Genomic DNA, 15,458 nt, shown 5'->3' with positions numbered 1-15,458 from the left:
TTGAAAGGCAGCTCTGTCACCAGGAATTACAGATTGTAGGCTTGTACTTGGCTCAGATCTCTCATCAGTCTGAGGCTATCACATAAGAAGTACAGACTATTGACAACGTGGTCGAGCCTTATCGCGCGACTGATACCGCGTTAGTGGTTAGGGTTAAGGGTTGGGGTTAGTGGTTGTTACTTAGCGGTTAGTTTATTAAAAATGAAAATCACCGCGCCATATTCCAGGTGCTCAGATAGTTTCCATTGTTTAATCGGTTTACCCGATGGCTAATCTTGTACTCCCAGGAGATTACATCCTGTGTCTGATTAATCAAACCAGGGTAGGGGGTCCCGCAGATGCTGTGCCTCAAACGGTAACACTCGGCCTTTCTTTACAGGTGCTGCCCGACTGGCTGAGTGTCTCCGACGTTTTCTGTTATTTATTCCAGGAGCTGGAGAGGCAAAGACCTGTCCTCGTACGACACTTTACGACGAGAATCAACGGCCGCTTGTTATTATTTGCCGTCGTGGTTGCCTGGTGTCACTAAGGAGCCACTTCCGGTTTCTTGTTGGAAAGTCATCGCGGCAAATCGGTTCCTCTGGTGTGGCGATTCGCTGATCGGAGCGGAGAGCCGGCCCCAGCTCAAGGTATTCGGTACTAAACGGTGTAGCTGTAGGTACAGTTTGTAAACAGGACGAGTCTGGTTGCCGCGGCCGCAGATTCCCGGCTCCACTGACAGTGAAGCGTGTCGCGTTCGGATTCTCGCCTGTTCCCAGCTCAGTGTCCGGCGCCAGGCCGCGGCTTAGTGTCCAGCGGTCTAGCGCTCAGGATTGTTTCCAACTTCTGCGATGTTATGTGCTCTTGTCATTGGTAAAATACTTTTGGCATTATGGCCTAACTTTGTTTAGATTTTCAACAGTACACATTGATGCACTGTAAAAGAGTGATAGTTTTGTTGATTCCCCCCCCCCACACACACACAAAGCAGGACAAATCCCATCCGTCTACTCTCAATCAACACCAAAGTGATGGAAGATGTCATCGACAGTGCTATCAAGCGGCACTTACTCACCAATAACCTGCTCACCGATGCTCAGTTTGGGTTCTCCAGGACCACTCGGCTCCAGACCTCTTTACAGCCTTGGTCCAAACATGGACAAAAGAGCTGAATTCCAGAGGTGGGGTGAGAGTGACTGCCCTTGACATCAAGGCAGCATTTCACTGAGGGTGGCATCAAGGAGCCCTAGTAAAATTGAAGTCAATGGGAATCAGGGGGAAAACTCTCCAGTGACTGGAGTCATACCTAGCACAAAGGAAGATGGTAGTGGTTGTTGGAGGCCAATCATCTCAGCCCCAGGACATTGCTGCAGGAGTTCCTCAGGGCAGTCTCCTAGGACCAACCATCTTCGGCTGCTACATCAATGACCTTCCCTCGATAAGGTCAGAAATGGGGATATTCGCTGATGATTGCACAGTGTTCAGTTCCATTCACAACCTCTCAGATAATGAAACAGTCTGTGCCCACATGCAACAATACCTGGACAACATCCAGGCTTGGGCTGATAAGTGGCAAGTAACATTCGCGCCAGACAAGTGCCAGGCAATGACCATCTCCAACAAGAGAGAGTCTAACCACTTCCCCTTGACATTCAACGGCATTACCATCGCCGAATTTCCTCACCATTGACAAGAAACTTAACTAGATCAGCCACATAAATACTGTGGCTACAAGTACAAGTCAAAGGCTGGGTATTCTGTGGTGAATGACACACCTCCTGACTCCCCAAAACCTTTCCACCATCTAAAAGGCACAGGTCAGGAGTGTGATGGAATACTCTCGACTTGCCTGGATGTGTGCAGCTCCAACAACACTCAAGAAGCTCAACACCACCCAGGACAAAGCAGCCCACTTGTTTGGCACCCCATCCACCACCTTAAACATTCACTCCCTCCACAACCGTCGTGGCTGCAGTGTGTATCATCTACAAGATGCAGGACAGCAACTTGCCAAGGTTTCTTCGACAGCACCACCCAAATCTGCGACCTCTAACACCGAGAAGGGCAAGGGCAGTAGGTGCATGAGAACACCGCCACCTGTATGTCTCCCTCCAAGTCACACACCATCCTGACTTGGAAATATATCGCCATTCCTTCACCCTCGCTGGGTCAAAATCCTGGAACTCCCTACCTAACAGCACTGTGGGATAACCTTCACCACACGGATTGCAGCGGTTCAGGAAGGCGGCTCACCACCACCTTCTCAAGGGCAATTAGGGATGGGCAATAAGTGCTGGCCTTGCCAGCAATTCCCACATCCCGTGAATGAATTTTAAAAAAAGCTACCAGTCTGATACCATGCACTAATGGGTTTATGAACAGCTTTTATATGATTGGAAGCCATTAGCTCTTTGAGTGAACAGCCTCGAACAGTGAAGAGACGCTAGAAAGCTAGGTGGGAAATAAGCTGTGCGAAGGACACAAAGAGTCTACAAAGGAATATAGACAGGTTAAGTGAGTGGGCAGGAAGGTGGCAGATGGCGTATAATGTGGGGAAATGTACGTTATTAACTTTGGTAGGAAGAATAGAAAAACAATATTTTTGAAATGGTAAGAAACTATTAAATGTTCGTCTTCAGAGAGATTTGTACATGAAACACAGAAAGTTAACATGCAGGTACAGCAAGCAATTAGGGTGGCAAATGGTATGTTGTCCTTTATCGCAAGGGGATTGGAGTATAAGAGTAAGGAAGTCTTGCTACAATTGTACAGGGCTTTGGTGAAATCACACCTGGAGTACCGTGTACAGTTTTGGTCTCCTTGTTTAAGGAAGGATATACTTGCCTTAGAGGCAATGCAACTAAGGTTGACGAGATTGATTCCTGGGATGAAAGGGTTGTCCTATGAGGACAGATTGAGTAAAGTGGGCCTATATTCTCTGGAGTTTGGAAGAATGAGAGGTGATCTTGTGGAAATGTATAAAATTCTTTGAGGGCTTGACAGGGTAGATGCTGAGAGGCTGTTTCCCCTGGCTGGAGAGTCTAGAACAAGGGGGCATAGTCTCCGGATAAAGGGTCAGTCATTTAAGACTGAGATGAGGAGATATTTCTTCACTGTGGGTTGTGAATCTTTGGAATTCTCTACCCCAGAGGGCTGTGGATGCTCAGTCATTGAGTATATTCAAGACTGAGATTGATAGATTTTTGGACTCAAGGGGAATCAAGGGATATGGGGATTGATGGGAAAGTGGAGTTGAGGTCAAAGATCAGCCACGATCTTATTGAATGGCAGAGCAGGCTCGAGGGGCCTACTTCTGCTCCTATTTCTTATGTTCTTATGCCTCAACCACTGGAGTTTTCAGTCCAGAGGTTTCAAAAGTGTTTACTGCACAGGGCTAATTTTATCCTCTCCTCCTTCAACAAGTTTATTCATCGAAATGAAGTGTGCCATTCTGTACAACACTGCCATAAATTATATCTACATTCCCCATTGTCTCTAAGCTGTGTAACATAAGCTTTTAATGGTACATCTAGCACAGTTTTCTTATATTTATCTAAATGCAAATTTCTTTTCTGTGTCACACTTCAAAAAAAAATTAAGAGAAAGCCATACATTTGTAGCAATTTGAATTAAGCAACATAAATCACAAAGTAAGCTGGGAATTTAATGCTGCAATAGTTGAATTATTGGATAATTTGAATTAAGCACCTTTGAATTATTGAGCACAGGCTCTGTAGTGCTCCTGTCGTTATATAAAGTGTACTTATTGTCTGATGAGTATATGCAAAATTGACGCCTTGCTTCTACTTTTGTATTATTAGAGAGTGTATTCTGTGAAATGGGGAAAGGGAACCAAAGACTCTTAAGTTACAGTGGTGTTATGTTTCATGTTTTCTTGATCATTTTTCCATAGAAAGGATTAAGAATGAGTTATGTTTAAGTGTTGTGTTTTAAAATAAAGTGAATTTGTACTAGTTTTAAAAAGTCACAGGCTGCAGCCACTGAAGCGGATGCGGGTTTGCAGTATTAATGAGTCAGGCATTGAAGAGGTTTTCACAAATCACTGGAGACATTAAGCAAATCATTATAAATATCCATATTTTTTATGCTTAAGATGATTCTGTTGATAATTAGTAAGTGAGTTTGGAAGGCAGAGGAAACAAAGGTTTGAAACTAGACAACAAAGGAGTTTGGCAGTGCTTAATGGTAAAAACCACAATGCAAGGAGTATAGTGAATAAGGCAGATGAGCTAAGGGCACAGAAAGACATGTGGAAGTTCGATATTTTAGCTATTTCAGAAACATGGCTTAACGGGCAGGAATGGCAGCTCAACGTTCCTGGTTACAGGGTTTTCAGACGAGATAGAGAGGGGGATCAAAAAGGAGCGGGGGGTGGCAATATTGGTTAAAGAAATAATTACGGCTGTGAGGAGGGATGATATGTTAGAAGGATCGTCAAATGAGGCCATATGGGTTGAGCTAAAGAACAAAAAAGGGGCAGTCACACTACTGGGTGTGTACTATGGACCTCCAAACAGTCAGAGGGAGATAGAAGAGCAAATATGCAGGCAAATTTCTGAGACGTACAAAAACGATAGGGCAGTAAGAGTAGGGGATTTCAACTACCCCAATATTAACTGGGATACAATCAGTGCAAAAGGTAGAGAGGGCGCAGAATTCTTAAATTGCATTCAGGCAAACTTTTTTAGCCAGTACGTAGCAAGCCCAACAAGAGGGGGTGCAGTTCTGGATTTAGTTTTAGGGAATGAAGCTGGGCAGGTGGAAGGAGTATCAGTGGGAGAGCATTTTGCTGGTAGTGATCATAATTCAGTTAGATTTAGCATAGTTATGGAAAAGGACAAAGATGGAACAGGAGTAAAACCTCTAAATTGGGAAAAGCCCAATTTTACTAAGCTGAGAAGCGATTTAGCAAAAGTGGACTGGAAACAGCTACTTGAAGGTAAATCAACGTCAAAATAGTGGGAGGCATTCAAGGGGGAGATTCAAGGGGTTCAGAGCAAACATGTTCCCACAAAGAAAAAGAGTGGGACTGCCGACAAGGAGCACACAGGGTAAGATAAGTCAAAAAAGGGAAGCTTATGTCAGACACCAAGAGCTCAATACTGCAGAAAGCCGAGAGCAGTATAGAAAGTGCAGGGGTGAAATTAAAAAGGAAATTAGGAAAGCAAAAAGAGCACATGAAAAAATACTGACAATATTTTATAAATACATAAAGAGCAAGGAAAGAATAGGGCCTATTAGAGACCAAAAAGGTAATCTATGTGTGGAGGCGGAAGATGTGGGTATGGTTCTTAATGAATACTTTGCGTCTGACTTCACAAAAGAGGGGGAACAATACAGATATTGTAGTTAAGGAGGAGGAATGTGAAACATTGAATGGGATAAACATAGTGAGAGAGGAACTGTTAAGGGGTTTAGCATCTTTGAAAGTAGATAAATTGCCAGGCCCAGATGAAATGTATCCCAGGTTGTTAAAAGAAGCAAGGGAGGAAATAGCAGAGGCTCTGACCATCATTTTCCAATCCTTCCTGGTTACAGGTTACAGGTTACAGGTGTGGTGTTGAAGGACTGGAGGACTGCTAACATTGTACCATTGTTAAAAAAAAAAGGGAGCAAGATATCGACCAAGTAATTATAGGCCAGTCAGTCTAACCTCGGTGGTGGGCAAATTATTGGAATTGATTCTGAGGGACAGCATAAATCTTCATTTAGAAAGGCACGGGTTAATCAAGGACAGTCAGCATGGATTTGTTAAGGGAAGGTCATGTCTGACTAACTTGATTGAATTTTTTGAGCATGTAACAAGGAGGGTCGATGAGGGTAACGCATTTGATGTAGTGTACATGGATTTTAGCAAGGCTTCTGACAAGGTCCCACTCAGCAGACTGGTCAAAAAAGTAAAAGCCCATGGGATCCAAGGGAAAGTGGCAAGTTGGTTCCAAAATTGGCTCAGTGGCAGGAAGCAAAGGGTGATGGTTGACGGGTGTGTTAGCGACTGGAGGCGGTTTCCAGTGGGGTTCCGCAAGGCTCAGTACTTGGTCCCTTGCATTTTGTGATATATATTAATGATTTGGGGCTCAATTTAGCAGGGAAGCTGGGGGTGGGGGAGCTCCGAAAATTGCAGAAATCCCAAGCGGGTTCGGAACCCGGCTGCAACCCGCAGACTTCCAGGTTCCTCATTGACGCGTCTGGGTGCGCGCTGTGCCTCCCGAATGCGGAAGTCGCACTGGCAATTAAAGCCCGCAGAATGATAGTTAAGACACTTATTTAGACACTTAAAGTACTTAATTTTGTCCACATTAAGACAGGGGTCTGATTTTGAAACATCCCCAGCGTGTTTCCCGTGCTCTGGGAAACACTCAATGTTCTGCCAGATGTATTTCAGCCAATAGCCAGTGGGACATTCAAATGCTTGTTTGACAGATGGGGAGAAAGGGTGAGTTCTTGCTGCAGGGCACTCAGTTCTTTCACACAAACTTTTGGCTGCAGGATCTTTATGTTTTCACTGAAAATTTTTAGTTTCCACTCACAATTCTTCTGTTCACAAATACTTAACATCTTTTCAGACCCCCTCAAACTCACACCATCAGGATGGGGGGCATTCACCACTACATCCGAGGATGAGCAACATCACCAGCCTCGCCAGGCGTGCACTTTTTAAAAATTCGTTCATGGGATGTGGGCGGCGCTGGCGAGGTCAGCATTTATTGCCCATCCCTAATTGCCCTTGAGAGGTGGTGGTGAGCCGCCTTCTTGAACCGCTGCAGTCCGTGTGGTGAGGGTTTTTCCACAGTGCTGTTAGGAAGGGAGTTCCAGGATTTTGACCCAGCAACGATGAAGGAACGGCGATATATTTCCAGGTCAGGATGGTGTGTGACTTGAAGGGGAATGTGCAGGTGGTGTTGTTCCCATGTGCCTGCTGCCCTTGTCCTAGGTGGTAGAGGTCGCGGGTTTGGGAGGTGCTGTCGAAGAAGCCTTGGCAAGTTGCTGCAGTGCATCTTGTGGATGGTACACACTGCAGCCACAGTGCGACAGTGGTGAAGGGGGTGAATGCTTAGGGTGGTGGATGGGGTGCCAATCAAGCGGGCTGCTTTGTCCTGGATGGTGTCGAGCTTCTTGAGTGTTGTTGGAACTGCACTCATCCAGGCAAGTGGAGAGTATTCCATCACACTCCTGACTTGTGCCTTGTAAATGGTGGAAAGGCTTTGGGGAGTCAGGAAGTGAGTCACTTGCCACAGAATACCCAGCCTCTGACCTGCTCTTGTAGCCACAGTATTTATATGGCTGGTCCAGTTAAGTTTCTGGTCAATGGTGACACCCAGGATGTTGATGGTGGGGGATTCGGCGATGGTAATGCCGTTGAATGTCATGGGGAGGTGGTTAGACTCTCTCTCGTTGGAGATGGTCATTGCCTGGCACTTGTCCGGCGCGAATGTTACTTGCCACTTATGAGCCCAAGCCTGGATGTTGTCCAGGTCTTGCTGCATGTGAGCACGGACTGCTTCATTATCTGAGGGGTTGCGAATGGAACTGAACACTGTGCAGTCATCAGCGAACATCCCCATTTCTGACCTTATGGTGGAAGGAAAGTCATTGATGAAGCAACTGAAGATGTTTGGGCCTAGGACACTGCCCTGAGGATCTCCTGCAGCAATGTCTTGGGGCTGAGATGATTGGCCTCCAACAACCACTACCATCTTCCTTTGTGCTAGGTATGACTCCAGCCACTGGAGAGTTTTCCCCCTGATTCCCATCCACCACTTGCAGTTCCACAAAATAGTGCTGCGCCACAGCCACCTGCACAAAAGCACAGAGGCAATAGCACAGAAGGGTGCCGCTTGAGAAGGCTCCATCCACATCTGCCACCCACATGGAGGAGGAGGAACCCATGGGCAGAGCAGTGGCTCACCTGGCTGCTCGTGAAGCCAGGGAGTCACTGATATGTGACCGGTTCTCCTAACATCAGAAAGTGTGAAGAGTCCAATAGTCACGCCACCTGGAAAGAGCAGCACCCACACCAGGCCGTCCACCCCTCCCTGCACAAAACAATCCTGCAACTACACATACACCCACTCTAAAGTGACCTAATGAGTGGCATCAAGTGTCGCCGTTCATGGTGAACCTCATGAAAGGGCCCTATCACAAAAGCCAGTCATGAATGGGCAAGACGCGGCAGCAGTGGTGACAATCGTAAAATTTAATGTCACTTTAACAAAAACTAAATATAAATGAAAAACATGACAGTCTGTCAAACACCCTTGTGCATACCCTTCGTGCTCACAAAACTTTCGCCTTTCACTTCCGACTACTTCTACATGGTGCATGCCCTGTGGCTGCAGCAGAGGTAGTGGCAGGTTGCTCAAGTTCATGCCCTGACTGCTTAGATGCTTTGTGCCTACGCCGTCTGGGTTTTGGAGCCCGTAAGGATCCCTCCAGAGACTGCTCCATCTGCACCTGTGCAGGGGCAGGCTCAGCCACCTGGAGAGGAGGCAGCATTGCGGGTACTGGTTGAGAGGGGGGCAACGGGTGAGACATGGGAGCGCTTTGAGTGGCGACCCCACTTCCATGTCCCCTTTCGCCATCATCCCTCTCCTGGACCAGGCCCACATCACTCCTACCACCCTGCTGGAGAACAGTTTGGAGGACATGTGTGATGCTTTGGAAACCCAGACAGTTTCTGTCTGCCTGTTTAAGGCAGCAGAATGTTGTTCATCCTGAGTCTGAATGGCCGTTGTCAGGGCCTGAATTGACTCATTTGTGAGCCGTGCTTGAAGCTTAACAGAGGCTAGTCTTCTCTCCATTGCAGACATTCCCGCACTTACCTGTGTGACGCTATCTCAGAGAGTTGCTCACATCTCTGTGACACGATGTCAGAGATTCCCTCCCGTACCTGTGCCACCATTCCACTCATGCAGGAGTTGGACTCCTCCATCCTCTGCTCTGTTGTGGAGAGTGCATGTGTCACCTGTTCCAGTACCACGCAAATGTGCTGCTGTCCCTCGACCGTTCTCCTTTTAAAGGATGGTCCCCAGAGTTCCGCATCTGTGTCCAGCTGAGCAGAGCCTGGAGAGGAGTGTTCCCACCGACGTGGACTCTCCGCAGATGCCCCTGCCACCATTGTCTGCTCGTGCTGACGTGTGGTAACTCACCAGGTGCCAACCCAACTAACTGAGGACTATGACCCACCAAAGTGTGAGTATCTGTGCTGGTGGATGGCTCGCTAAAATGTGATGGTGTACCTTCAGAGGTCGGCAGGTCTTCTGAGGAATCGCCCTCTGCCATCACAGCGGTCGCTGAAGGCCCTGTAAGAGAACAGAAGGCAATATTAACCATCATCACAGATGTGTCATGTTGCGATGAGCATAATGAGGTGCTGAAGATGGCAAGGCATGTTAACATCAATTCATATTGTGTGTGATGAATGTTAAAGTTGTGTCACCAGACATTTGTCGGGTGCCAGTCTCAGAGTCCCCAATGGACAGGCACTCGAGGGTTCAGCTGAGCTCTAGCGCCTCTTGCTCCGTCTCTATGAGGATGATGATTTGTTGCGGCCCCCCCTCCAGTCCTCGCCCTCTCCCGTGCATTTTGCGCTCTCTTCTCCGAAAAGGGGAGAAAGAACAGGTGTGTGAGTGAGTGATGGTGAAGTGGCCAACCGATGAATGCATTGGTTTGGGTGAGGCTGACCGTGAAAGAGATGCATCAGAGGGTGAGTATGAGACAGAGCCGTGACATTGGATGAGAATTGGGTTGAGTGGTAGTGGTGGGTTGAGTAATGGGGAGGTGAGGAAGTGCAGGTAAGTTGACGATGAGTGGGTGTGAGGAGTGATGTGATAGAGTAGTGTTGGCAGTGCAGAATGAGTTGGGGGGTGGGGGCAGTGATGTGGAAGATGGAATGTAAGAGAATCAATAAGTGTACTCACTTTGGCTGACCTGGTTAGGTCATTGAAGCGCTTCATGCACTGGATCCAGCTGCAGGAGATGTTGCTGCTGCTGGTGACCTCCTCTGCCACCTCGACCCAGGCCTTCTTGGTGGCGGTGGCAGAGGCAGGCCACTTCCCCCCCCCCCCATCCGCCAGGTAAAACAGATCCTTCCTCCTCCTCACCCCATCCAGTAGCACCTGGAGTGAGGCATCATTGAATCTTGGAGCAGCCTTGCCCCTGTGTTGCTCCATTGTGGTGTGTGGCTGTTTGCTCCAGGAAAAGCCATTGGAGCAATGTCCCTTTTAAATAGAGCTCCTCCAGCTGACCGCCTGCGATGCAGGTGCGCAGTCTGCCCGCTGCGCAGCTTTCAGACGGCAAACCTGGAAGCCACGTTAAGTGGCACCAATTGAATCGCGATCGCGTGGGAAACAGACATTTTTTATTGGTCGGGTTACCCGCGCGCCCATTCACTACCCCCTCCCCCACTGCCATCCCGCCTCCACTCTAATATCGGGGCCTTGGACTTGAATGTAGGGGGCATGATCAAGAAGTTTGCAGGTGATACAAAAATTGGCCATGTGGTTGATAGTGAGGAGGAAAGCTGTAGACTACAGCAAGATATCGCTGGACTGGCAGAAAAGTGGCAAATGGAATTTAATCCAGAGAAGCGTGAGGTAATTTGTTTGGGGAAGGCGGGGAAGACAAACAAGGCAATGGAGTACGCAATAAATGGGAGGATACAGAGAGATGTAGAGGAACAAGGGACCTTGGAGTGCATGTCCACCGTTCCCTGAAGGTAGCAGGACAGGTAGATAAGGTGGTACAAAAGGCATACGGGCTACTTTCCTTTATTAGCCGAGGCATAGAATATAAGAGCAGGGAGGTTATGCTAGGACTGTATAAAACATTGGTTAGGCCACAGCTTGACTATTGCGTACAGTTTTGGTCACCACATTACAGGAAAGATGTAATTGAACTAGAGAGGGTACAGAGGAGATTTATGAGGATGTTGCCAGGGCTGGAGAATTTTAGCTGTGAGAAAAGATTGGATAGGCTGGGGTTGTTTTCTTTGGAACAAAGGAGGCTATAGGGAGATTTAATTGCAGTATATAAAATTGTGACACGACTAGATAGAGTGGATAGGGAGGACCTGTTTCCCTTAGCAGAGGAGTCAGTGACCAGGGGGCATAGATTTAAAATAATTGGTAGAGGGATTAGAGGGGAGCTGAGGAGAATTTTTTTTTTACCCAGAGGGTGGTGGGAGCCTGGAACTCACTGCCTGAAAGCGTGGTAGAGGCAGAAACCCTCAACTCATTTAAGAAGTACTTGGATGTGCACTTGAAGTGCTGTAACCTACAGGGCTACAGACCAAGTGCTGGAAAGTGGGATTAAACTGGATAGCTCTTTTTTGGCCGACACTGACACGATGGGCCGAATGGCCTCCTTCTGTGCCGTAACTTTCTATGATAAATAAAAACAGAAAATGCTGGCAATACTCAGCAAGTCAGACAGCATCTGTGGAGAAAGAAGCAGAGGTAAAGTTTCTGGTTGATGACCCTTTGTCAGAACTGGGAAAAGTTTGGAGATTAGACAGTTTTTAAGCAAGTTCAATTGCCAGGGAAAGGGTGGGGTGGAAGGAAGGGGAGGGGCGGAAAGAACAAAAGGGAAGGTCTCTGGTAGGGTGGAGGGCAGGAATGATTAAATGACAAAAGGGGTGATGGTGCAAGGCAAGGAGGGTGGTAATGGGACAAGTGAAGAAACAAAAGATGGGTCTAGAGGAGCTGTAAATGGCAACATCAGAACCATTATCAGCACCTGCTGTTCGAAAAAATGGGAGCAGTGGTTATGATCTGAAGTTATTGAAATCAGTTTTGAGTCCAGAAGGTTGTAAAGTGCTTAATCAAAAGATGAGGTGCTGTTCTTTGAGCTTCATTAGAACAGTGTATGAGGCCGAGGACGCAGAGGTCAGAGTGAGAGTGGGACGGGGAATTAAAATGGCAATCGGCCGTCAGGTCGGGGTCACGCTTGCAGACTTAGCAGAAGTGTTCAGCAAAGTGATCACCCAATCTGCGTTTGTTCTCCGTAATGTAGAGGAGACCACATTGTGAGCAGCGAATACAGTATACTAGATTGAAAGAAATACAAGTAAATCGCTGTTTCACTTGGGAGGAGTGTTTGGGGCCCTGGACGGTGAGAAGAGAAGAGAGGAGATGAAAGGGCAGGTGTTGCATCTCCTGCGCTCGCACGGGAAGGTAACGGGTGTTGGGGGTGATGGAAGAATGGACCAGGGTGTCGCGGAGGGAGCGGTCCCTTCGGAATGCTGAAAGGGGAGGAGAAGATGTGTTTGGTGGTGGGATCGAGGTGGAAATGGCAGAGGATGACACGTTGAACGTGGAGGCTGGTGGGATGGAAGGCGAGGACAAGGGGGACCCTTATCATGGTTCTGGGAGGGAGGGGAAGGGGTGAGGGGAGAAGTACGGGAAATAGGATGGACACGGTCAAGGACCCTGTCAACAACAGTGGAGGGGAATCCTCGGTTGAGGAAAAAGGAAGATACATCAGAAGCACTGATGTGGAAGATGACATCGTCAGAATAGATGCGACGGAGACGGAGAAACTGGGAGAAGGGAATAGAGTCCTTACAGGAAGTGGGAGGAAATACAACCAAAGTAGCTGTGGGAGTCGATGGCCTTATAACATACATTGGTTGACAGCCTAGCCCCAGAAATGGAGATAGAGAAGTCAAGGAAGGGAAGAGTCGGAGATGGACGATGTGAAGACGAGGGAAGGGTGGAAGTTGGAAGCTAAGTTGTTGAAATTTTGCAGTTTGGGCGAGAGCAGGAAGCAGCACGGATACAATCATCAGTGTACTGGGAAAAGAGTGAGGGAGGGGACCTGAGTAGGACTGGAACAAAGAATGTTCCACGTTTCCCACAAAAAGGCATACATAGCTCAGACCCAAACGCGTTCCCATAGTGACACCTTTCATTTGGAGGAAGTGAGTGGAGTCAAAGGAGAAGTTGTTCAACCAGATGGAGGAGTGTGGTGGTGGATGGGGACTGATTGGCCCCCATCCACCACCACCTTCCTCTGCCTGGCTGAACTTGTTCTTATGTTGAACAACTTCTCCTTTGACTCCACTCACTTCCTCCAAATGAAAGGTGTCACTATGGGAACCCGAAGGGTCATCGACCTGAAACGTTAATTCTGTTTCTTTCTCCACAAATGCTGCTTGACTTGCTGAGTATTTCCAGCATTTTCTGTTTTTATTTCACATTTCCAGCACCTGCAGTATTTTGCTTTTGATTCTGTTCCTACGTATCCAGCATGAAGTGTGTGTTGAGAATATACTGTTGGGAGAGGGGCCCATTTAGTTTATCTGGTACGGTACCCTACTGGTTATGGTACCGGACTAGCAACCCAGAGGTTGCAAGTTCAAATTCCACCATGACAAATTGTTAAATTGATTTTGTGGGCTAATATCAGAAGATGGATTGTCGTAAAAACCTAACTGGTTCACTAATGTTCTTCAGTGAAGGGAACCTTCTGCCCCTACCCAGTCTGGCTAACGTGTGACTTCAGTTCCACAGTATGTGCCCTTGGGGTACCTAGGGATGGGCAATTAATACTGCCTTGCTCGTGATGCCCACTTTGCTTGTTGGTGAAGCCCTCAATGCGGAATGAGTTGGAGGCACCTCCTTTGCACTTCCTGCAAATGCAGGCAGAGAAGAGAATTATGTGCAGTCAACCAGCGAGGTATGGGAAGTAAGCCTGGCCTGGTGAATGGAAACTTGCTTCGCCCAAGCCCAGCACAAAGTTAATAATTCTTTTCTCTTCAGATGAAGAGAGTACAAATCTGTGATCCTGAGAGCTTTTTTTCTTTAGTTCATTCTTTGTTCATTTTTTTCCTGCTTACAGCACTTTTAAGAAAGCTGTTTAATTGTCTTGATCGCTTTCTAACATTACCAAGACTATATTTTTGGAATCGTTCTTCATGTAGAAATGGCACACGAAGGACCGGAACTCCACTAGAATGGTATGTTAACAACAGAACAGTTTGTAGCCAATACTCTACGTGGAACATTACATTGTTGACAGTGCATGAAGGGAGTTACTTCTCTAGTTTAAAAGACCCATAACTTAGGAGCATTGTACTGCAACTTAGCATTTGTTAATTGCTGCAAAATAGGAAGGGCAAGTAAAACCTTTAGAAAAACATAAACCTAATTAGGCTAAAATTAAAGCACATCGTCTCTTTGTGACTGCAATGTTCTTAAATTGTAACTAGAATGTCATACTCTTGACGGTGTGTTATGGATGTGCTTTTACTTGTGAAAAGTGGTATACGGTAAGTTAGGGTTGTGTCTTAAGAGAGCTCTTTCACAAACAAAAGTCATGATGTGGAGATGCCGGTGATGGACTGGGGTTGACAATTGTAAACAATTTTACAACACCAAGTTATAGTCCAGCAATTTTATTTTAAATTCAAAAGCTTGTGAATTTAAAATAAAATTGCTGGACTATAACTTGGTGTTGTAAAATTGTTTACAACAAACAAAAGTGAGTTACTTGTCTATGTATAAATAGAAAAGAATAGATGGGATTGCAGTTATTTCTCAATTATTTAGTCCACTGGTGTAGATCATTCTTCTGAAAGGTCCTCTTGCGACTTCTTTCGACATTTGTAGAAATTATTTTTTACATATATACTGTCGCTATTCTCATTAGCATTTGCACTGGAGCAATTGGATTGTGGGGGCTCCAAATTTTTTCATTTGCAGAATGATGATAACATGCAGGGTGGCATAAGGATACCTAGATTGCCAGAGTATGTAGACACATACAGTTAATCACCACTAGACAATAAGGCGATATAGATGAGTGAATATAATGTGCCATAAGGATGTTTGTACATAAATCTTTGAAGGTGGCAGGACAAGTTGAGAAGGCTGTTTTTTTTTAAGAAAAGCATATGCATCCTGGGTTTATTAATAGAGGCATAGAGTACAAAGGCAAGGAAGTTATGCTCGACCTTTATAAAACACTGGTTAGGCCTCAGCTGGAGTATTGTGTTCAATTCTGGGCACTACACTTTTAGGAAGGGGTGTCAAGGCCTTAGAGAGAGGGTGCAGAAGGGAATTACTAGAATGATACCAGAGCTGAGGGACTTCAGTTATGCAAAGAGATTGGAGAAGCTGGGATTGTTCTTCTTAGAGCAGAGAAGGATAAGAGAAGATTTGAGAGAGGTGTTCAAAATCATGAACGGTTTTGATAGAGTAAAAAAGGAGAAACTGTTTTCAGTGGCAGCAGGGTTGGTAACCAGAGGACACTGATTTAAGGTGATTGGCAAAAGAACCAGAGGCGACATGAGGAAACGTTTTTTTACTCAGCGAGTTATCACAATCTGGGATGCACTGCCTGAAAGGGTGGTGAATGCAGATTCAATAATAACTTTCAAAAGGGAATTGGATTAATACTTGAAGGGATAAAATTTACAGGGCTATGGGGAAAGAGCAAGGGAGTGGGACTAATTGGAT

General features: G+C 46.4%; 1 protein-coding gene across 6 annotated transcripts in view; it reads left to right on the top strand.

The window, feature by feature from the left end:
• The first annotated feature begins 518 nt into the window (after positions 1-518).
• The window catches only part of LOC137331451 (lisH domain-containing protein ARMC9), a 99,360-nt gene continuing 84,420 nt past the window's right edge, over positions 519-15,458 (top strand). For 4 of the 6 annotated variants that reach the window (XM_067995250.1, XM_067995249.1, XM_067995248.1 and 1 more), the window contains exons 1-2: positions 521-629; positions 13,840-13,957. The gene's annotated coding sequence lies outside the window, so the exon portion shown is untranslated. Of the gene's footprint in view, positions 630-13,839; positions 13,958-15,458 lie in introns of all 6 variants that reach the window. The other 2 variants (XM_067995251.1, XM_067995247.1) reach the window with 2 other exon arrangements.

The sequence above is a fragment of the Heptranchias perlo genome, chromosome 13 (assembly GCF_035084215.1).
Source record: "Heptranchias perlo isolate sHepPer1 chromosome 13, sHepPer1.hap1, whole genome shotgun sequence".
NCBI lineage: Eukaryota > Metazoa > Chordata > Chondrichthyes > Hexanchiformes > Hexanchidae > Heptranchias > Heptranchias perlo.
The sequence above is the reverse complement of the archived record's forward strand: the minus strand, read 5'-3'. Positions and strand labels throughout refer to the sequence as shown.